The sequence below is a fragment of the Pyxicephalus adspersus genome, chromosome 1 (genome assembly GCF_032062135.1).
Source record: "Pyxicephalus adspersus chromosome 1, UCB_Pads_2.0, whole genome shotgun sequence".
Classification (NCBI taxonomy): Eukaryota; Metazoa; Chordata; class Amphibia; order Anura; family Pyxicephalidae; genus Pyxicephalus; species Pyxicephalus adspersus.
Genome location: NC_092858.1, coordinates 27,742,683 through 27,765,500, shown reverse-complemented (window position 1 = coordinate 27,765,500; position 22,818 = coordinate 27,742,683). Strand labels below are relative to the sequence as shown.

Below are 22,818 nucleotides of genomic sequence, written 5' to 3'. Positions count from 1 at the left end.
ACACCGAATACACCCCGTGACACCAAAGTAAATACATCACTTTACTCTTTACTGCATTCTAGTAAAAGAATAAATGATGTTTGCATATACATTTTAATCAATAATAATTACATCCCAATACCACCACAAGCTGGATCATTTTCTTCCTCCTAGTAAAACTGCAAGTATTGATTTACTTTGGATAGAAAAATTTAGTCAAGATGCTGCTGTGCAACTCAATGGACTCGGTTAGAAAATATTTTGCCCATTTTCTTTGCAGTTTTATCGAAAAAAAACTCATACCATTCTGCTTTAATGAAGCATAACAGAATGAAAGATTCCCTATTGTCAGTTTTAAGTATTTCTCATTTGCCATACCAAAACAAATAATGAAAAGACATTATGAGATGCAGTGTACATTTCACACACATACAGTAGCAGTTATTTTGTAGAACTACACTATAACATTTCAGGGGGGAAAGGGAGGTGTTATCATTACTCTATTCTATTGTAATAAAGACTTGAAGCCTACCTGAACTTTGCACATTTTCACCTTCTTTTTACTTTCCTGCTGTTAGCTGGCAGAAGCAAGCCAGTCGCTAGAAGTCATAACTTGGAATTTACACAGGATAAAGACACTCTACCTGCCCCCAATATCACAGCCAAGCAACAGGTTTATTCAACTAATACCTCCTACACCTTCTATATGGCCACAGGGAGTTAAACGTAACCCAATATTTCAGGGTATGGGACCATATGACCTACTCTTCTTTTTTCCACATGACAGCACAGCATGTTTGGGGATTGTCCCATGGTATATGGGACAATGTATGAACCCTGAACCTTGTTAAAAGTAAAATCTCATTAAGACTTCAATCAATCAATTGGAGAAGTGAGGAAGTTAAGGAAAGTAAGTGCATACAGCTAAGGAGGGAGGTGAACATGTTTGCCCTGAATGGGCAAAGCACAGAGTCACTTAAAAGGTGCCCAAAGACAGCAGATGCCTACAAAACCTCCCCTACCTCCTAGATTTTAGGCTTTATGGGGCAGGATCCTCTCCTCCTCCTGTGTCACTGTCTGTATCTGTCTATCATTCGCAACCCCGAATGACAATTCGTAATGTAAAGTGCTGCGTAATATGTTGGCGCTATAAAACTCCTGTTTAATAATAATAAGATGAAAGCCTTTCAATGATGTTATTCTCAGAAACTCAGCACACTCTCTCCTTCCAAAAACACCTGATCTGTGTTCACATGGAAGAATATAATTCTGGAAGGCTGATGGTCACCACAGACAATGAAGCAGAAGGAGGTGAGCTGCTATAAGAAGTTTAGCAACTTCAGTCCTTCTTCTGTGAAATTGGGGAAAAAATTGTTTCGTTGAGCCTGCAGCTACAAAGGGCAGTGAGTTAATTTAATTCATGTTCCAAATATGTGTACTTGAATTCTTGATAATTTGAAAAGCCTGGCCAACGGTTTACTTTATATATTAAATATCCAAATATTATTTGTAATTTTCGACCGTGAAAAAGCAGTTCTGCAAAGCACAATTATAAGTCGTTTCTGGCTGTCAAAACAGAAACAAAAAGAGGAGTATAACATGAAGAATAAATGGGAAAATATTTTATCAGCAACATTCCAAAAATAAAAAAAAATCATGTATATGTCAGGCAGAAGGCACAAGGTCCATGTCTTCATGCTCTTTATTGGGTTCCATTAAGTAAAGGGAATCAATTCTTAGTTTGGCAGCCCCCTTCCCCCAGAACACTTGCAATAGATAATCTATATAGCCGACTCTCTCCAGCACTGACAGATATACTGCTGAGCGGGAGATAAACATTAACGTCAATAAAGAAAAACACGCTTACATAGGCAAAATATAAAGACTTAATGTGAAACGTCTTAAAATAATGACCTAAACCCTGAGGATCAAGGTCAAGGATAAGATACTTTTTATAAAACCGCTACTACAAAGGTATTACATATCCAAGAGGGCTACTCATTATATAATAACTAGTAAAGAGGGATCAGATGGGTGATAAAATCTCTAACATATGTAACCTGGAATGTCTCTGTAAAGTCATCCATGAAAGATATATTTAAACCAGGAGGGCATTCATCCAAGGAACCACCCAAACCACCCTTTTTATACCCATGTATAGCTTATTAAAGTAAATGTACCTGTACCTGCCCCTGTACAAAGCATTGGTCAGACCACATCTGGAATATTCAGTCCAGTTTTGGGCACAAGTTCACAAAAAGTACATTGTGGAATTGGAGGGAGTGCAGAGAAGGGCAACTAAACTAATAAAAGGAATGGAGGAGCTCAGCTGTGAGGAGAGATTAGCTGAACTGAATCTATTCTCCCTTGAGAAGAGACCTATAAGGGGGGGATATGATCGCCCTGTATAAATATATAAATAGTCCATATAGAGAACTCTCCTCCCGATTATTTACTTTGAGATCATTACAAAGAACAAGAGGGCACTCTTTGCATCTGGAGGATAAGACATTTAAGCTCGGATAAGGAAGGGATTCTTCACTGTAAGGTCTGTGAAAATGTGGAATCGGCTCCCTCAGGAAGTAGTTTCAGCAACTATTATAGATTGCTTTAAGAAAAAGCTGGATGTTTTCTAGAAGCACAGAATATAACTGGGTATTAAGGCTTTAAAGTAAAAATAACACAGACTGTTCATCCAGGGAACATCCGGTTGCCTCATGGAATCAGGAAGGAATTTTTTTCCCCTGTTGAAGCAAATTGTACCAGGGTTTTTTTGCCTTCCTCTGGACCAACTATGTCGTATAGGGTTTTATATCTGGGATATGTTTATTTCCCCAGTTGTTGAACTTGATGGACTTATGTCTTTTTTCAACCTAACCTACTATGTAACTATGTAAACCATACCAGCTAACGCACTCTGTATCATAACAAGTTTCTATTCTCTCTTTAGGAAAATGTTTTTTTTTCTATTGCAGTATTAAACCCAGTACATTTTTTAAGCTGTGAGTGGGAAGAAACTGTGCTGGGTGTTGCGCCCAGCTAAAAGGGGCTGGGGAGAACCCTGTATTCTTGCCATCCTTTATTGCATCTCAGTGCTGCTGATATCCTGCAGCTGGTTTCTTCCTGTTTACGTGCATATGGGCAGCATGGTGGCTCAGTGATTAGCACTCTTGCCTTTGCAGTGCTAGGTTCCAGGTTTAAATCTCGGCCAGGACATTATCTGCATGGAGACTGCAGGTTCTCCCCAAGGCTGTGTGGGTTACCTCTGGGTATTCCGGTATTCTCTCACATTTCAAAAACATGCAGTTAGGTTGATTGGCTTCCCCCAAATAAGTGACCTTAGACTGTATTAAATACGTATGACTATGGTAGGGGCATTAGATTGTACAGTGCTGCATAATATGTTGGTGCTATATAAATACTGTGTAATATTAATAATAATGCACATGCTCCAATGTCAGCAGCATATCAATACCCAGGGGAGGTAATGGCAATAGAAAATCATATTGGATAGGAAAGTGGGGGTATATCTACCCTTCTAGTATATGCTTTTAATTTTTTTTACTTTTTTTTATTAAAATATTAATTTAGATAATTATTAAAATTATATTTGCACACTAAGCAGAGTAGCTTCTTATAGGCTTCACCAAAACACATGTGACAAGACTCCAATGAAGGAGAACAACTGGGAGACAGAAACTGGAATAGATCTGCTCCAGGATTGAAAACATTTGCTAACAAATAGCAAATGACTTTTAGGAAATCCATTCCTGGTTTGCTGAATCACCCAGCTTCACTGATGAAAGTGTATTCTCTCCAGCCTTGGAGAGCTTTTATAAATCATGCACTATGTGTCACACGCTTTTAATTAGATATGTTGAAAAAGAACGTAATACTGATCAAATATCACACAGTGAGTACTTGTAGTCCATTGCAAGGACCATTTTTAATCAATCATAATACAGAATAAAGGCAAATGAGAGAAAATCACAGGGTATGCCTAGTATTACTTAATAATAATATAGGATGTGAAAAGCAAGGTTTCTTTTACAGTGGATATTGAATATTCCCTGTTACATGGAAAAACTATTTTTGTATTAGACCTGCCAAACCCTCCTGTTACTAAATTGGCTAGAATTTACTAAAATCAGAAATTGGAGATTATGGGCACAGTAATCAATCAGACTGCAGTGGATACAATATGATGAAACAGAAAATGGCTTCTGATTGCTTGAAATGACATTACCAGCATTTCTCTAGTTATGTGCAAACAGGTAATGTGATGTAAACAGATCAAAATTCTGTGGCAGGCTCAATCGCAGTCCCAATCTGAATGGGGGAGTTGGGGACCATTTTTTGCACACAGCTGTGGCAGATCACGGTGCAGTTCCTAAAAGCAGCAAGTCTCCCTTTCGGCTGTGTAAAGATTTCTGCCATGGCTGGGGACGTGTGCAAAGATGGCTACCTGTGGTGCCATTTACTGCTCAGCAGCAAGTGTCCAGGAGCTACATCCGAGTCTGATTTTAAATAACCACACAGGAAGCACTTCCGGGATCCTAAAAATGTGGAAAGGCAGAGGACAGGAGCATAATTTTAAAGCTAAACTCTAGCCTTAACTTTTTTCTACCACACTTGTAGTCACATATTCTTTACAGACTGCAGACTTCATCTTTACAGGAAAATCATTAGACGCTGCAGCAGTTATCCTGAGCAGACCTCTTTTCATGTCCATTTCACTACAAACATCATTATTGTTCAAACAAATATGGGATCCATTCATGTCTACTACACAGCATAGCCAAGTCGGTGCCCTCACTTGTCTCCACTTGGTCAGCCACCCCAACTTGGCCATACTTCTTCTTTCTCTTAAGTTTCTATTGTTGGATAACCAGAAATGTGCAGGCTACATCCTTACTGTGCTGGCTGTGACTCACCTAGTCTGAGTGCTACTATGCCAGGGGTTACAAGAAGATAACATGAGGACAGGATCAGAATCTAACCGTAGTTAAATTATATTTTATTACATTTGATTAAATGGTGGTCTTTCAATTTTGCCGGGAGTAAAACTTTACATCTTAACTCAACCTTTTGGTAAGGCTTTAGAAAAAAAAGACCCAACACGTTTAGCCATTTAATGTTATTAGATATTACTTTTACAGTTCAATCTGCATTTTCTAAAACTGCCAAAATAATAGCCTGCACTAAGCTATAGCTCAAATTAGAGGCAGTTTAAATTTCAATCTCTAAAAAGGGATCCTGCATCCCCATCCTTAGGGATGCAGATTTATGTTTTAGAATGTTCAGGTCACTGTAATAAGGGTAGAACTTTCTACTTGGAAACTAGTAAAAAAAAAAGCCCAGCTCTGAGATTGGATCCACATGGGTAGTGCTGGATGTACGAAGATCTAATCCGCTAAGCCAGACTCATATTTAAAGATGAACGGGTATAGTAATTCTATTGTTTTGTTTTTTAATGATACATTTCACATTTATTGATTTGAGTATTTTCTAACCAAAGTAAGGCTGAACTGCATGATGTAACATAAAAAAAACTTTAAAGCAGTTTTTGTATGCCTGTTAAAAGATAATTTAATGTATTTTACTAGTTCCTGAACCTGGAGGTGAAGTCTTGATATTTGTCTACTGAAACCCCTTGCACAGCAATGCTGAGACTATGGCCCTGATTTATTAAAGCTCTCCAAGGCTTGAGAGGATACAGCAGTTTTTGTATGCCTGTACAAAAATAATTTATTGTATTTTACTAGTTCATGAACCTGGAGGTGAAGTCTTGATTTTTGTCTACTGAAACCCTGTGCACAGCAGTGCTTAGACCAGGGGTGCCCACACTTTTTTGGCTTGCGAGCTACTTTTAAAATGACCAAGTCAAAATGATCTACCAACAATAAAACCTTGAGCCTAATAACTACAGTGCACGGTAGAGTTTAATTTGAAAGGCAGGGCTCTGCGATCTACTCACATTGCCTTTGCGATCTACCGGTAGATTGCGATCCAACTGTTGGGCACCCCTAGCTTGGACTATGGCCCTGATTTATTAAAGCTCTCAAAGGCTAGAGAGGATACACTTTTATCAGTGAAGCTAGGAGATCCAGCAAACCTGGAAGGGATTTATTAAAAGTCATTTGCTATTTTTGTTAGCAAACGTTTTCAATCCTGGACCAGATCAATTCCAGGATTGCTGGATCACCCAGCTTCATGTAAGGCCCTGGTCAGCACCATTCCTCCAATCTAACACTGCAGTTTTCACTTTTAGTAAGCCCCGTCCAGCCTAGGGAGACTGGTTACATGTCCCAGCACATGGTTGCCCCTCAGGCCGAGAGCCCACTGATAAAACAGTACCAAGATTCCAACAGAGACAAGTCCAGAATACAGAGCAGATGTCATACACAGAATATCATCCACCAAGTACAGAACACAAGCAGTCGGGGTCACAGGTCCAGGCAGCATAAACTGGCAAAGTCAGAAACAGGCAAGGACAGCAACAGAAAATCAAACGCTAAATCTCCAGCACAGATTAGCCCAGCTATACACTACAACAGGCACTGGTGACTGGAAGCAGAGAGGCTATAAAGTCCCAGCAGCCAATGGCAGTGCAGAACTAAGTCAGGAGCTAATTGCCTCTGAAATCCCCTTCAGCTGTGCACAGCCTCACAGAGGGATGCTGGGGATGCCAAAAATACATCAGGCTGCAAGGCTAAAGGGAAGCAGGGGCTGCTATCTTAGTTTTTCTGGCTGCTGCAAATGACATTGCTGGACAGAATAAACAGTATTTCATACTGCGATGGTGCACAGCACATAGCAGTCCTTGGACAGATGAGCATCTCCTAACACTTGATGAAAGTGTATCCTCTACGGCCTTGTAGAGCCTTAATAAATCAGGCCCTATGAGACGGGAAGTCACAGAGTGTCCACTGTTAAGTAAATGCATATAGACAGGAAATAGCTGGAAAGAGGCTAAAAGAGATCTTGGAGCACTGAGATCCATGGATGAAATCAAGTATTTTATTTTTTTTCAGCAGAAAAAAAGTAATTTAGTTACAGTTTTTTTATTTATTGTCTCTTTAAATTGTTGTTTTCTGTAATTAAGTGATCATTTTATTAATCTGAAATTCACTAAGAATCTATGATACCATGAAGACCTCAGGTACATCATGTGCATAGAGAACAGACTCTGTATAGCTACCTGAACTGCATTCACATGAATTCACTGCAGAAGATGGCTGCTTGTACGTTGTATAATCGACTTGCATACTCGAATACAACATTCATTAAAGTAGGACTCGGTAAGTGACTTGCTATGAAAGGCTTGTGTCAGTCTTGCACAAAGCGCAATGTTCAGGCACAATACAATTGCTGTCAAACGTGTTCTCTGTGAAATGAGCTCTCTTCTCTTGATCAATCACTAGCTCCCCAGAGCATTGTCAATGGGAAATATTCCCAGACTCAACTTGTTTAAAAGTCTAATGCTGTGTCAAATGTTTCACAGAAATCAGCTTTAGGTACCTCTCTCCCGCTAAGCTGCCATTCGTGAAATTTAGCTTATCAATTAGATCTGTTTGTCGGGTCTGTCCAAACCGTTTGCTGGAAACATACCCAACTTTAAAAAAAAAATATAACAGAAATGACTATTTTCTGCTGATGTTAGGAGTAAAACAGTACACCAATAAATATAATATTTCATCACTCAAAACATATGTAGAAAAATAAGTCTCAACTATAAAGGGCTGAATAAGCTTCTATATGACCTTGTAACAGCACTCAGACCTGATGACTGGCTGCACTTTGGCGGATGGTCAACACGTGGTCCCACCTATCCAGAAGTTTGGTTTTTCAGCCATAAACTGATAAGTTGGAGCAGTGTTCAATCCAGATTTTTTTTAACCCACGTGGGAAAAAATTCTAGGTGGGTGGCCGCCCCTGTATTGTGACCCAACTTTTCAGTACCTAGCCAAAAACAGCCGGGTGGTTACTGAAAAGTGCCGGGTGGTGCACCCGGGTAAATGGGGCTGGGGAGAACACTGGTGGAGGAAACCAAGGGTGCTGAATACATACTGCCATTACTGTCTAGTATGAGCAGTGTATAATAGACATTGAATATATATGTATATAGACTCAATGATGTAGGACCCTAACCAGCCTATGAGCATTCAATCGTTCACAAATTCCTAAAACGTTGTAAAACAATGTAAAATATTAAAAGATAAAGAACATTTATATCTAAAACCCTATCAAGGTTTTACTGCACATCAGTCTGTGGCTTTCATTAAAAACCACACATGAGGCACACACTGTTTTATTCAATGCTGCAGATCACACATATGCAGTGCATGAAGTGCCTTTCATCAATCGTCAATGTATCAGCTAAGAGCTGAAAGCCTCTGACATCAATAGCAATGAACTTCAAACAAGATTTTAGCAAGTTAGTATCTAAATGAACTTGGAAAGGATGCATATATGTCCCTGACTCACTGATTTGTGAGTTTTCCCCACACTCCCCAAGTTAAATGCTTTTTTATGTCTAGTACATGTATGTCCCTTGCTTCTGCAGGCTTCCTCCTTTTGTATGAACATTCCCCCGAAATCTTCTCGCTATTTGACTTTGTCTATCTATCATTGGGCTGATGTCTTCATGTACAATGCAGGACCATCGGTCCTGAATTGTAAGTGAGAACGATGAGGCCCCGCTCACAACTTATAGCTTTAGTAAGGAGTGCACCGGCTGCCCAGAGAGCATAGGATAGGGTAAGCAAAAGGGCATTGTGTGGATAAGCAAGACGTAAAAATGCTGAATAAAAAAAGATGCATGCACTGAATATGGAATTAATTTCCAACCTTTTAGAAAAAACAAACAATCCCATCTAATGACATAGAAAAAAAGGTAAATGTAAGAGACATAATTGTGCCCCCATACAAACCTCATCTGGAATTTGTAGTTTTGGCCACCGATTTGGAGATGCCTCGGGACACAGTCCTAAAGAAATCTATAGAGATCTACTAAACAGGTGCAAAGAGCTCACAACCTTTACAACAAGACCTTAAGACGGCATCTTTGTCCATATGAGCCAATCATATAGCAGAGATATCAAATAAGTGATAATGCTGCTAACGTCATAGTAAAGTAAAGGCAGGTGTTTCATATCCGGATTGGGTGGATTTGGCCTTTTAAAACAATATATTATGTCTTTAAATCCTCAGGAACCCTTTGAAAAGCTGTATTATCCTTTTTATGAATTGGGTATTGTTCTAAAAATGAGTGTTTCCCTGAAGACGTATCAAGTTTCATGAGGAAATTCAGTAATAGGCTTTTAAAATAGAATCGCAACTTTCTATAGTTAGACACCCAAGTGACATTTTGGTAATGAAATTACAGAAGCCTAATGGGAAATGTATTTAATCTTCATGTTCCGTTGTTATTTCCTATATATATCCTAACTGCTACATTTGGCCACTGAGAGAAAGAGAGCAAACTAAATGCAAACTTAGTTGGGACCTAATGATGGAATCCATCACTATGATGATGGTACACTTTGTTCCAAGCACCAGACTCAACCAGGCATTATATAATGAGCAGGGGATGCATTATAATGCTGCAACTGATTTTCATCTATGCTTACATCTTGATGCAAATTAAATAGAAGGATAGTGTTGAATACTGCACTGATGCACTGAAGGTGCATTAGAAATAGAAAGAGCAAAAGACCAGCATGTTACCAACACACATCATTCTTAATTAAAATTCATGTAAACATGCACGAAAAAGCTAATGCTAAAGTGTAGCACAAGCCCTAAAGAACAGCATTCCAAAATCAAAATAAACCTATCTTTGACTACTATAACAGAATGCTTTTTTTTTAGATAAAATATGCAACAGCTATCAAAGGATTACGCTAATGTAAAAAGTGAAAACATAATTAACAGCTGTTATTGAAATATGCAAATCCAACATCAGAAATTGTGCAGAAAAAAAGAATGTACATTCCTGTGAGTTATCCTCCTCTTCAGAATGCCAAAACCTGAGCAGGTCTAAACCTAAAAAAACTCCTATGATGCAATGTGAGCTTCTTCTCTGCCTCTATATTCACTATACTATTCATCTACATGACCTACTCTAAGTGGCATTTACATACATAGTTCATGTGAGTCATAAATCCTGGAAAATGGTTATTGTGCCAATTAGCTCCTATTATTTATATAAACAAAAAGTTTATGGGGCCAATCCCACATCATCCTCTGGCCAATAGGAGCACCTATAGTAGCTGTTAAAGGTACTATGATTGGCAATAGCAATGGTGAAAAATCAGGCTTAACCCTAAAGTTCTAAAAGTCCTGTCCTGTGTACTAAAATCAGAAAATGCTTTCCTGGCCATCATCAATAATATCAGGCTCCCTTTGAGTGCTAGGTAGGAGTGTTGCTTTTAAACATTTAATACAGATTCACTATTTTAAAATGATGCAGCCGAGTACAGCGTGTACTCACCATCATACAATGATGTGCAGGGCAACATTGTCATCATAATGTAAGAGATTCTCTATGTCTCCATGTCTCATCATTAGCAAGACCGGTATTATAAAAAACTGCAAAATGTTTAACATTTATAAAGGGCAGATATATTATGATGTGCTTTATTGTGGCCTTAGTCATGTCACTTATTGTTTAACAGGACAGCTTACAATCTAATAACCCCAATATATTCATAGTCTAGGGCCAATCTGGGGGAAAGCCAATTAAGCATGTTTTGGGATGTGGGAGGAAACCAGAAGTGGAGATGACTTTTTGTTCACTTTGTTGCCCATTGGAGAACGCAAACATTAAATGACTTTGACGATATCCATTCGTTTGCTGGATCACCCAGCTTCACTAATGAGCATGCATCTTCTTCAGCTTTGAAGAGCTTTAATATTTCAGGACTAGAGAGAGGACCCTGTCCAACAAAGCTTTCAATTCAAAAGATATGGGAGAGTAGTAGTATACAATAGAAAGAGGCCTCTTGCCAGGTTATAAAAATAAAGTTTTGGCTAATTGCCCCATCTTTGTCCGTACACATAAGCTTATTACTGGCAGATTGTCATGTGGGGGCAATAAAACCGGAATGACAGGGTAAGTTGGTGATTAGATCCAGTATCTCCCATCTATAGCTTGCTTTTAAAATGCTAAAAAGCTCCGCCGAGCACAAGCCAGAAAAATACTCAGCAATGTGACTCAGTTGCAACCTCTTCAACACATAATATTGTGGGTGTAAAATAAACCTGTAAAAAAAAATCTCCACTTACAAGATCTGTGCAGCTGTTCTTCTTTCACTTTGACAAAACCGCCAGTTTGCTATCAGCATGAAGAAGGTGTGTGAATTACAGAGGAGATGTCCCAGATTGCAGTTGTTCAGGTGTTGGCGGCTGGAGCCTTTGTTGCTAGGGAAGAAATTTATTTTTTTCTCCCGAGAGGGTATTTTTGCACAATGAGCAAGAGAATTGAGGCCACAGACAAAACTACCCATTTGTAAAGTATTACATAGGGTAATAGGAAACAATTGCACAGATCACAGCAATCCTATGAAAGCAATAGAGAAAATGCTTAGAGAGGCTGTATCGAAATGTCTGGCTACGGCTCACAAGAGACTATTTACAGGCTCTGGACAGTGTAAAAGTGACACAATAAGCATTTGTTAAATCCAGGTAAACCTGCTCACTGAGAACTTAATCACATAACAGCATTTTCCTGCACGCTAAAATGCCAACACTACTCCATGCCAATAATCACAATCCAAGGAAATTGGCTGTAATGTGATGGATTCATAGAAAGAGAACATAGCCGAGATTTACCAGTGCCTACAAAAAGATAAATATAGCCTAAGCAAGTCTAATCTTTACCTAATCAATAATAATAATAGTGATAATAATCACTAAAATTGAATTTCTCTGATAAAAAAATAATGATGTGCTTAACTTTTTGGTGATAATAGGCGAGTATCACAGATTTAGTTTTGCTTTGTATTCAAATATGCCAATCCAATATCAGTGAATGTGTTAAAGATTAGGATGCATGTACTTTGGTAAGGAGGTTTTCATTATCAATTGCCTAACCAAACTGAAACCACCTCTGGGCCTGATTTATTAACGTTCTCCATGGCTGGAGGGCATAAACTTTCATCAGTGAAGCTGGGTGATCCAACAAACCTGAAATAGAACTGGTCAAGGATTGAAAACATTTGCTAGCAAATAGCAAATGACTTTGAAGAGATCCATTCTAGGTTTTCTGGATCACCCAGCTTAACTGATGAAAGTGTATAAGTGTATCCTCTCCAGCCTTGGAGAGCTTTAATAAATCAGGGCCAATGTGAACCCGGCATAAGTGACTGCTGGATACGCAAAAGATCTTTCTTGTTCTGGACCTCTGTAACTTCTATTGACATTGCATCCATTCTTCTACATTTACTTAACTGTATTTATCCAATGTCTGTGTCACAGCTGACAATAAATATAAAATGAATATATCAATGTGACGCACACTATATTTTAACAGCAGTAGCATTAATCATTAAAGGGAAATGATTTAACTTGCATTATACCTTGAAAAGGTCTCCCAGGCTATGGTGGACCTCGGTAGATCGTAGCTCCTATTTGCATTCTTGATCTGCTCAGTTGCAGACTTTGGCTGGTTTGCACAATGATAGAAGAGGGCTGCATGTGAGACAACTCAGAGCAGAAAATATCCTTGAAGATCTAAGGACTTCATACAATGGGTTTGATTTATGAAAGCTTTCCAAGGCTGTGGAGGATACACTTTCATCAGTGAAGCTGGGTGATCCAGCAAACCTGGATTGGATTTCCTATTTGTTAGCAAATCCTAGACCAGATCCATTCCAGGTTTGTTGGATCACCCAGCTTCACTGATAAAAGTATATCCTCTCCAGCCTTGGAGAGCTTTCATAAATCAGGTCCAATGCAGGGAACCCTTATGTGTCATAGCAGCAATGCATGAAAAATGCATTGATAGCAGACCTCCACCTCTGTGTGCATTACAAGCTACATGTATTCTGCCCATTTTTGTTCTTCTTTACTGTATATGAACTCCGTAATTTTATGGTATGGCAGAAGACATTGCAAACAAATATTAACAACAATAAAAATATTACAGTTTGACTATTTTTGTTTGGCAAAATACACAGTACTGAGATTAAAGGTTCTATTGCAGAATAATCCGTTTAAATACCTATCATATTTCACTCTAACTAGCAGGATGTTCGATAAAACACATTTGAAGTGAGCTTAGCTTCCTGATGTCTGAAAGATAAGTACAATAAATGCCAGATGTAAAAGCATGGGAGTCATGACACTAGTTAGAGCTGATAAAGAGAATGTTTAAAGTACGTCCCCGGTGTAGAGGATGTCACTAGAAGTTGGCACGCTTTATCAAGCTGGTGCACATTTACAAACAACATGATTGTTGAAGGTTTACACTACATAGGGAGAAGCCTCAAACTGCATCCGCTAATTTCCACAGCACATAAAAGAATTAGTTGGCCTTTAAATCAAAGTATTTGCCATTTGAATGGTGATTAAAGTTGAATTCCAGGCACGATGCTAAATACAAAATGAAATACACATGTAAGATCCCTTTATCTGTTTTAGGATTTTTATTTCTGCTCATTCAGTACTGAGATTTAGGGCCCTTGCAAATGACCACAGCTTTGCACCTCAGGATCAACCACAGCCCCAAATGTTGGGAACTTTTTGTGTGTGTATTTGCATATCGTGGTAGACCACAGTTGTTGTTTCTAGAAGCAACAAGTTGCTTGTGGCTGCATGGTTGCTATTTCTACAACCGCAAGCAAACATGTTAACCTATGATCCGATTCACACTTTCTGGGGGCAAAGCAGCTGTTCCCCCAAGTGGGAAATGGGCCTTACACAGCTCTGTCTTTCTTCACCAGCCTGGATGTTCAAGGAAATTGTTTTTTCGATTTCTTAAAGCTGAATTTTAGCGTACATTTAAATTTGAGTAAGAAAGGCATTTTTAAAGGATTGTTAACCTACAAACTTCTTAAACTCCACAGCTGCACAGTTCTGGAATCTGCAAGGATCTGTGAATAATATACACCAATGCCTGTGCAGGAGTTATATCCCAAGCATGCCAATCAAGATGGCTAAAGATTCCGAACCTGCAACCGGGCATTAGCAAGAGGCTGGCATCGGGGAGGGAGCTCACAGATGTCACAATAATTAAAGGTGAGTATACCATTAGTAGATCCATTTGAAGTTTATTAAAAAGTTCAGGGATTCTTTTTTTTAATGACTTCACAGGGACTAAAAAACTTCAAATAATGGCAGTGACACATTCGCACACTTGACTATGTGACATTCCTCTATTATCTGTTTGTGAGTGTATTTTAACCGTGCAAAAGCTCAAGTTGGCAATCTTTTAACCTTTCCCGATTCCTAACATCAACACGAATACATTTTTAAATGAATGCTTTCCATTTTCATCCCATACCATTTTTTTTTTTACTTAGTAATGTATAGTGGGAAGGGGCTGCCTCAGTACCCTTCTCATAAGCTCTCAGCCCTACTTCAAGCAGTAAGCTATGTTATAGAAGAAAATATTCAAATGCCTGAAAGGGAGAAGGTCAGACTTGCATGCAAGCAGACCACCAAACGCCCTCAGCCTTCAAATAGAACTAAAGGTACATTTGTAAAGTTTTCATTATCAGACAGGCCATTATTGCAGTAAGGACATGCAATGCTTCTTCTGCCTTACCTGTCTGATCGCACCTGGTGTTCAAGCTGACGCTGCGCATGCGCAATCCCGGCTTCCCTTTCATGTGTCATCCCAGCAAAGACTAGCTGGGTTTTGTTACACTTTCATGACTGCAAAGACTGAACTCCAATGACTAAAAGGGGCATGGAAGAGACAGACTGGCTTAGGAGGAGTAGGCTAGGTGATGTGAAATAAGTTTGGCTGTCGGATTCATTGCAGCTTCCAATGTACATTGTGTACAGTGATATCAAAGTAAGAAATTTCAGTACAGAAGACTGGTACAGCTGTGCAAGATTAAATATATTGATGGATGTCGGCTTTAAAGTACCTCTTATGGAAAAGCTAAATATATTGATTAATGAAGCATGTGGCATGTAAATGTCCTAATCAGGCAAATCTTTTTAACTGTTCAGCCAAATTTTTTACTTCCATACCTTTGCTACACTGCTTTGCTGGGAAGATGACGCCACTATTTTAGATTTGCAGCTCCTTGTATCATCCTTTTCTGGTTGTCTCATGTATTCTATTATTTTTTAATGAACCCATCCGAAGATCAATTTAATTTTATTATTTCTATATCTAAGATCTACTTCCTAAAGATATTTTATTGGAGATATACCCTCAAAATTCCCTCTACTTGCTTCTACTTGCTATGATAAAGCAGGGAAAGAAACAGACAAGAACTGTGACTATATAAATAAATAGAATACACTTTTAGTGTCAAAGTGTCCCACTTAGGCAAGCCTGGTCCTGACATTCTTTAAAGTACCCACAGGCTGTCCATAGTCATTAGACGTGTAGTGCCTCAGGGCATCTTCCAAGCATTGCAGGGCGATCCATAAATTTGCAGGGTTGGCTCTGCCAACTTAGCAAGTTTATGTCCATGGAGAGGGGAGGGGGATGAAGAAAAGCACAGGCAGACAGCATCACAGCAGCTACAAGCAGGATTCACTGAACCTTATTGGGGAAGAATCTATATCGCAGCCAAGAACTTAGCTTCTCAATGCAAGCAATGCGACCATGTCTACATTTATTGAGGCTACACAGCAAAATTTTAGGTCGACCATTTATTCTAATGATGTGTTTATTAAAAGAATTAAAGGAAATCAACACTAAGAATGTGTGATGAAATGACAGGAAGTCACCACAAATTCTCTCAGAACTGGTTTCCATTAAGAATTGCTGAGTTCTCCTATAGCAATATTTTATTGTTAATTGCAAAGTCCAGGTACGACACAAAGGAACTAGATTTATTGAATTCAAATAAAGTGAATTCTGTCTGGCTGCTATCCATGATACACTTTAAGCCTAGTGCTTTGATCTTCGCCATTACTTAACTCATCTATTCTCAACCAGAATTCCTCCAGAGGTTGCCGGGGGTTCCCAATGTTTTGGCTTCTCATTTGATAGCTCGTGTGCCAACACCATTTGGCAGACCAGCAGCATGGCACTAATGATGTTTTAATTGGTTTATAAAGGTGGCATTCTTCCTACTGACCACCAGTGAAAGAAGCCTGGATAAATTGCAAGGGTTCCCCAAGACCTGAAAACAATTTTCAAGGGTCTTCTGGAGTAAAACAGTTGAGAAAAGCTGGTTTACCTATATAAGACAACCAAAACGAAAATGGTCATGACACAGTTAAATAAAGATCAAAAAATGAGAAACAAGTTTTCAGTTTTACAATGGAAAATACTAGGCAATGCAGCACAGAAAGTTTTGCTGGCCTAAGAGTTGGCCAACATAAATGTTTCCATAAGTCAGCTGAGTTTTGGCAGCAGCCTTCCCCCTGATCTGCTGCAGGGTCTACACCTCCACCACCACCAATCCAGCAAGTGACTTGTGAGCACCCAGGGATCAGCAGCTGCCACATCTCATCTTACAGGAGGAGAAAGTGAATCCTTTCCATGATTTTCACACATGGGGCAAAGATTTAACCCCTCCATTGCAGAATTGCTGTGCCATACACTGCAGGTCAATTCAGTCCAACAATCAAGAAAAAGGAAGAGGGGGAAGCGATGAATGGGGGCTCCGTTCTGCATCCTTTCCCACTCATTTCATCAACATAACTCAGCATAAGACTTCATTATCATTACTGTATGTTAATAATACAGCTAATACAGCACAGGGCTGCTTCTAAACACTGCACAAGCTATGTGTTGCAGGTACCTACTGCATCAAAGGGGATGCTGGATCCAGCGCCTGGAGACCACAACAATAGAATTCAATTAGAAATGACAGCTTTCTAATTTACTGAGAAGACATCCACTGCCAGACCGGCTTTCTTATTGCCATTGTTGGTGTCCCAGGCTGGCAGTTTTGCCAATCTCATGCAATCAGATGGTCAATGTATGTACAGCATGCAACATTTTCTATATGCTGCAGGTTTTGCCAGCTTCTCTTTTGAGATTCAGAGTGGATTTATTGGAATTCCTAACTTTGCAATGCACCAAGCTAATTACCCATTGAAAGTTCACTTAATGGATCAAACAGTCACCCAGCTTCCAATCTAAAGCCATAGATGTAAAAGAACTGATCCCCCAAGATATGATTAAGTCTTAGACCATTCTAAGTCAACACTTAACATGTTAAAGCATCTGTCCTTTTCTATGGAATCACAGATTGGGAGCTAGGTGACTGTATTATCCATCTGATGAGAGGCAGCCCAGCCCAATGTCACAGAGACAACACAATACACACCCCCACACCTCTGACATCAATCAGCAATAGACCCCCTGCACCCCCACCCCTCCTCCCACCTACCCATGGAAAAGTTAACTCACCCCTGTCTGTGATATCCTCTCAGAGGGTCAGAGCTTGGTATTCAGGGTAAATGCATGTGTTAGCAGCACTGGACAGTCCTGGTCTCTTCATATGAGGGGAAGAGGTGACTGTCCCCCCCTCCTTCCTCTCCTATTGCTGCTAATACTCTCCTGCCAGGGATCCTCTGCAGCTCAACCCAGACTATGGTTACCGCGGAAACACAAACTCCCGCCCCATCCTAGTGTAGTAAACCGCCGTGCACTTGACTGACAGCAGCAGGCAGCCAATCAGCGTGGTCTGGGTTGCTCGGGGTTACTCCTGCAGTAGCCTAGTAAAGGGCGAGTGACAGGTTAGGGCTCAGCACCTTGTCAGAGTATGGAGATGTGTGATGTCATCTGTTATTGCTTCTCTCTAAGTCAAATCATCAATAAAATACTATCATACTTCATTATTTATTAAATGTAATCAGATCTGCTATGCATCTATTGTGTACCCTGCACAGAACTGATCCTTCCATCTATCCATAATCACACACAAGCAGTGTGATAGTGTCAGCATCAGATACTTGAGGCTTAGCCATGACATCTGTAATGAAATTGATTTTGCTTTGTTGGTGTGGGCAGCCATGCATGACCATTGGAGTAGTAATGGGGGATGGGGAGTGTAAAATGCAAGCATGTCTGCTTTATTATGGCCGTATCCCCATGTTCCTCTGTAAATTCCAAAACAGTGTATAGTGATCTGTGACCAAATGTCGAGGGGTCACTTACATTTTAGCGTTGAGTTGAGGCGTGTTATTAAATTGTATTTACATAAAATATCTTTTATTGGCCTGCAAATGCATCAAAAATGCACAATACACGTGAAATGCAATGTGGTGCCCGCAGTGCGTGTGCATTGCTTGCATTGTATTAGTCCAAAGAGGTGTCATTTAAAATAAACATAGTACACATTGGACAGGTTCAGATCTGCAGGGGGATCAAGCAATCCCATGTGGCAATAATTCCAGGACTTTCCCCCCAATCACAGGCCAAACTTGAACTGGCACCTTACCAGCTCGGTCACCTACCCAGATGGCAGTGAGAAGTTTAGTACCCATTCATTTTATATTGCCCTGCTATGTATAGAAACCACATGTGGCATCTCCCCCAAAGCATTGGTTCACGGAGTAAGTGGTAACCGCATTGCAAACTCACTGCCAGTCTGAACGTAGCCATTGTATTGTAGGCTTCATACAGAGGTGCAATAATTGTGAAAGATCCTGTCCAACGACTAACGATTGCACGATGCATGAACAAGCACTGTACATACAGCACAGTTCTGCTCTATGGAGAGGGGAGAACAATGGAGTGGCACCCCGCTGCACTCTCTCCCCTTCTCTTCCATTATGATCATATGTCGTCCATTGTCCGTGGACTTGCCAGGATGGTTGTTCAGTCAATGGACGATGAGTGATGTACACACGCAAGATCCTCGTCCGATGTCAGCCCTGAGCCGATTATCGGACGGGAACAATTGCAGGTGTGTACCTAGCCTTAGGCAAGAGAAACACCTGAAAAAAAACACCAGCAGAAAAATTTGCAAAAGCCTGTACACGTGTTTCTAAGCCGTTTCAAGAAGTTCCTTCTCAAATCAATGGAGGCAGCAGGGGTTACAATCTGCCCTGGAAGCTGAATTGAGCATCCAAAAAAAGTGCAGTGAGGCATTTGGTCTCATGTTTTTCAAATGGCTTTAGAAGGTAATACTGCTAGTCTGGCCAAAAGATATTGTATGCCTGGAATGCCTGGCAATTGTTTTTCTGGTGAAGGATTAGTATTGTGTAGTGATCTCATTGAAATGGAAAAGTTTCAGCACCTATAAGCTCATATAGGACAGTAGAAACCTCTGTACCCAATCTGTGATCCAGGGGTCCACAATGACACCTAGCCAGGTGAAGTAATTATCAGGATTTGGGGACCAGAATGATGTATGCACAGCAGGAAGGTCCACATAAAAAGTGCTTCAACATACATGCTGAACTTCCCTGCAGTACTAACTTATCAATGTAAATGTGAGTGGTGACCATTCTGTATTTGTAAGAACGTATATATATGCAATGATGAACAACAGTGACATCAAATATGGAATTTCAGCAGTGATTTTGCAGTGTTATTATTTCACTCCATCAAAACAAGTATGATCACCAATTAAAAAAGGATCCCAGAATTGGAATATTTGGGAGATATTAGATTGAAGACGAGCTTTCTTCTATTGAACATACATTTTCATTAGATGACGCCTCTCAATCTGTGCATGCGATAAACTTTTTTCAAAATGTGTAAGTTTACACAGCATACTTACAAAAAAGTAACTAAGGCTTCGACAATGAAGCAGCTAGCTTTTACTCATTTGCTATGGATAGATATTTGTCTTTACATTTTTGGGTTTACAGATCTGTTCACACAGTCAAAGCACATAAGAAAATGTACCCCAGCACTGCACATCAAAGAACTATCCATTGAAAAGTCCATTTTTATTTTATTTACTCCCTTTTATTAAAATAACAGATGGTGATATTAATATGGAGGTCCTTTTTTGGCACACATGTTTTGGGGTAGCAATGCCCTGCCCCATCTCCTGGAATCTCCTACCTGCAAATCACTCCATCACATATTCTAGCAACGGAAACTTTAGGCTTATGTTCTGATGCACATTGACCAGAAATAATCCACTGTTGTCAACATTTGAACCGGATCTTCCATTAAAATGAATGGTCCACACTGTATTAAAACGCCTCCTCCCCTCCACAAAGTCAAGTCATCTACAAAGGTGATATAAAAATAAATCTGTTGCTAAACCAATATAAAAAAATTATTTTTTACCTTGGCACTTACTTGTGATGCTTCCGGAAGGCAAAGATACACAGCATTTTGCTACCTACATTACATTCAGTAAGGATTACAGTTACTTGAACAGACCTGCCATGCCTACAATCCCTACACTAATCTCACCCTATGTAGTTTAGCAGCAGCCTTTACATACAGTTCTCACTCTCCAAAGGAAGGAAATTCCTAAAGGACATAACGCATCGGGAAATGAGCTCATTATTTAAAGACTGTTTGTATATGAATTCCTGAGAATGTTCATCCAAGGTCCTATAATATTTTTTTGTCTTTATGTATCGTCCATTATTCAAGAGTATTAATATTATTATTATTATTATTATTATTATTATTAATAATAATAATAAACAGGATTTATATAGCGCCAACGTATTACGCAACTCTGTACATTAAATAGGAGTTGCAAATGGGAGACAGATACAGATAGTGACACAGGAGGAGGAGAAGACCCTGCCCCAAAGAGCTTGCAATCTAGGAGGTGGGGGAAGTATCACACAATAGAAGGGGGATATGGAATGGTGGGAAGCAGTGAGGGTTTAGGAGACAGATAAAGATGGGTAGACAAGTTTGAAAAAATGGGTTTTGAGTGAAAGTAGGAGCAAGCCGAATAGGACGAGGAAGACCATTCCAGAAAGTAGGGGCAGCTCTAGAAAAGTCTTGGAGCCATGCGTGTGATGAGGTTATGAGTGAAGATGGATCATATTGATCAAATGATCTTTTCATATGTATTTTAATAGCCAATTAATAAAACATTTAGCTTTTAACTATTTTAAATGTACTTTATGTGACTAATGGGTATGTACCTGTAAAATCTCACAAGACTTATTTTCCTAATTACAACAAGAATTTCTATTAGGCATGGGGTGTGGTAAGATCATAGCAACTAGGTTTAATTGTGCATATAACTGGATACAAGCTAGAAAATGTGATTTTTTGATTTCTTTATAAATGGCAAAGCATTCCTTAATAAAGTCTGTATTCCTGGCATTAATTCCCCACACTTGTAAAAAAAAAAAAAAAAAAGAAATAGATCAATGTCCACAGAGGTGAAATGACACTCTAGTTTGATGCATTTCTTCAGTCAGGTCAATAGACTGTCCTCTGGAGCGTGGAGACTTGGTACACAGGCCGCTGTGTGTTCGAGGAAAAATCCTTACCCACTGTGCCTTGGCTCACTCAATAGTAATCTAATAATACTAACAGACTTGTATTCACAGGAGAGAGCCACAGCCAATTAATCATTAATTTACTGCCTGTAAATCAACTTCTTAAGAATAAGGGTATTAAATAGCAACAAAACTAAGTTCTGTTTTCCAATTTGTACTTCATTTCTTTATAAAATATGACATGGTATATGAAGTTCTCTTCTAAAATATATTTGCATTCATTGCACATAAGTATTTTGTAAGGTTTACAGGTGTTGGATGACATTGTAGAGTTCTACAGACAACCAGCTACCAGGAATGGATTTGCCACCATACCACACAGGTCAAGGCCACTTCCTCCCACACGTATCAAGCTCCCGCCCACTATCATCATGGCTACATTCCCATATCAACTCCTCTACCAGCCAGTATAGCCATGACCCACTCTCAGATGATTTCTTTGAATACCCTTGACACACGCCAAGGGCAGACCACATATGGAATTAGTTTGTGACCCTTTTTTACATATAAGCACCAGGCCATACCCAAATGGATTGATATTCTGGTCCTCTGTGCCAGACATTTTTTTTAACTCTAAATTTTGTCAAATGGGAAAAAGCGTGTCTGACTGTCTTCCCTCCCTAGATAAATGTGCTTGGACATCTAGAAGTGCAAAAAGACATCAAATTACCACTACAGGACTGAGCTGACTCACACAGGTAATAGGTTATAATATGCCCAAATATGAGCAGCTTTAGTTTCCTGCCCAGATCTCAGGGTCATCATCACATCTTGTGGTCTCTATGTCATTGTCAAAGGCTGGTTTTAGCCAAGGAATGGGGGGGATCAAAAGTTGGCTGTCTAAGGGGTAAAAAGTAGAAATCCAGTAATGCCAGCTACACTGTGGGAAATATACATGTGATCTGTTATACCTACCAAATGGAATGCAATAATGTTCAGTCTCTCCTGTGATTGTGAAGCATTTTTGCCTGATCTATTCAGGATTTTCATCTGCTACAGGTAAACAATATCAATTGTTCTTGGATCACCTTCAGCCTGCAGTCATTCATGTGCTAATATTTCCTGGAGACATGTCCATAGTGTCAGATTGGCAGCACTGTCAATGTAATAAAGTTCTAATTGGCTTCTAGTGCTGGTCCTCCATTACTTTGTCTATTATTATTATTAATAGTAGTAATAATAATAATAATAAACAGGATTTATATAGCCCCCAACATATTATGCAGTGCTGTACAATAATTAGTGTCTATGTTCTGCTGC

The 22,818-nt window shown here is 39.4% G+C and overlaps 1 protein-coding gene across 1 annotated transcript in view; it reads right to left on the bottom strand.

Moving 5' to 3' along the window:
• The window catches only part of LNX2 (ligand of numb-protein X 2), an 83,796-nt gene extending 66,123 nt beyond the window's left edge, over window positions 1-17,673 (bottom strand). The window contains exon 1 of the mRNA XM_072404625.1: window positions 17,531-17,673. The gene's annotated coding sequence lies outside the window, so the exon portion shown is untranslated. The remainder of the gene's footprint in view (window positions 1-17,530) is intronic.
• Window positions 17,674-22,818: the final 5,145 nt, after the last annotated feature.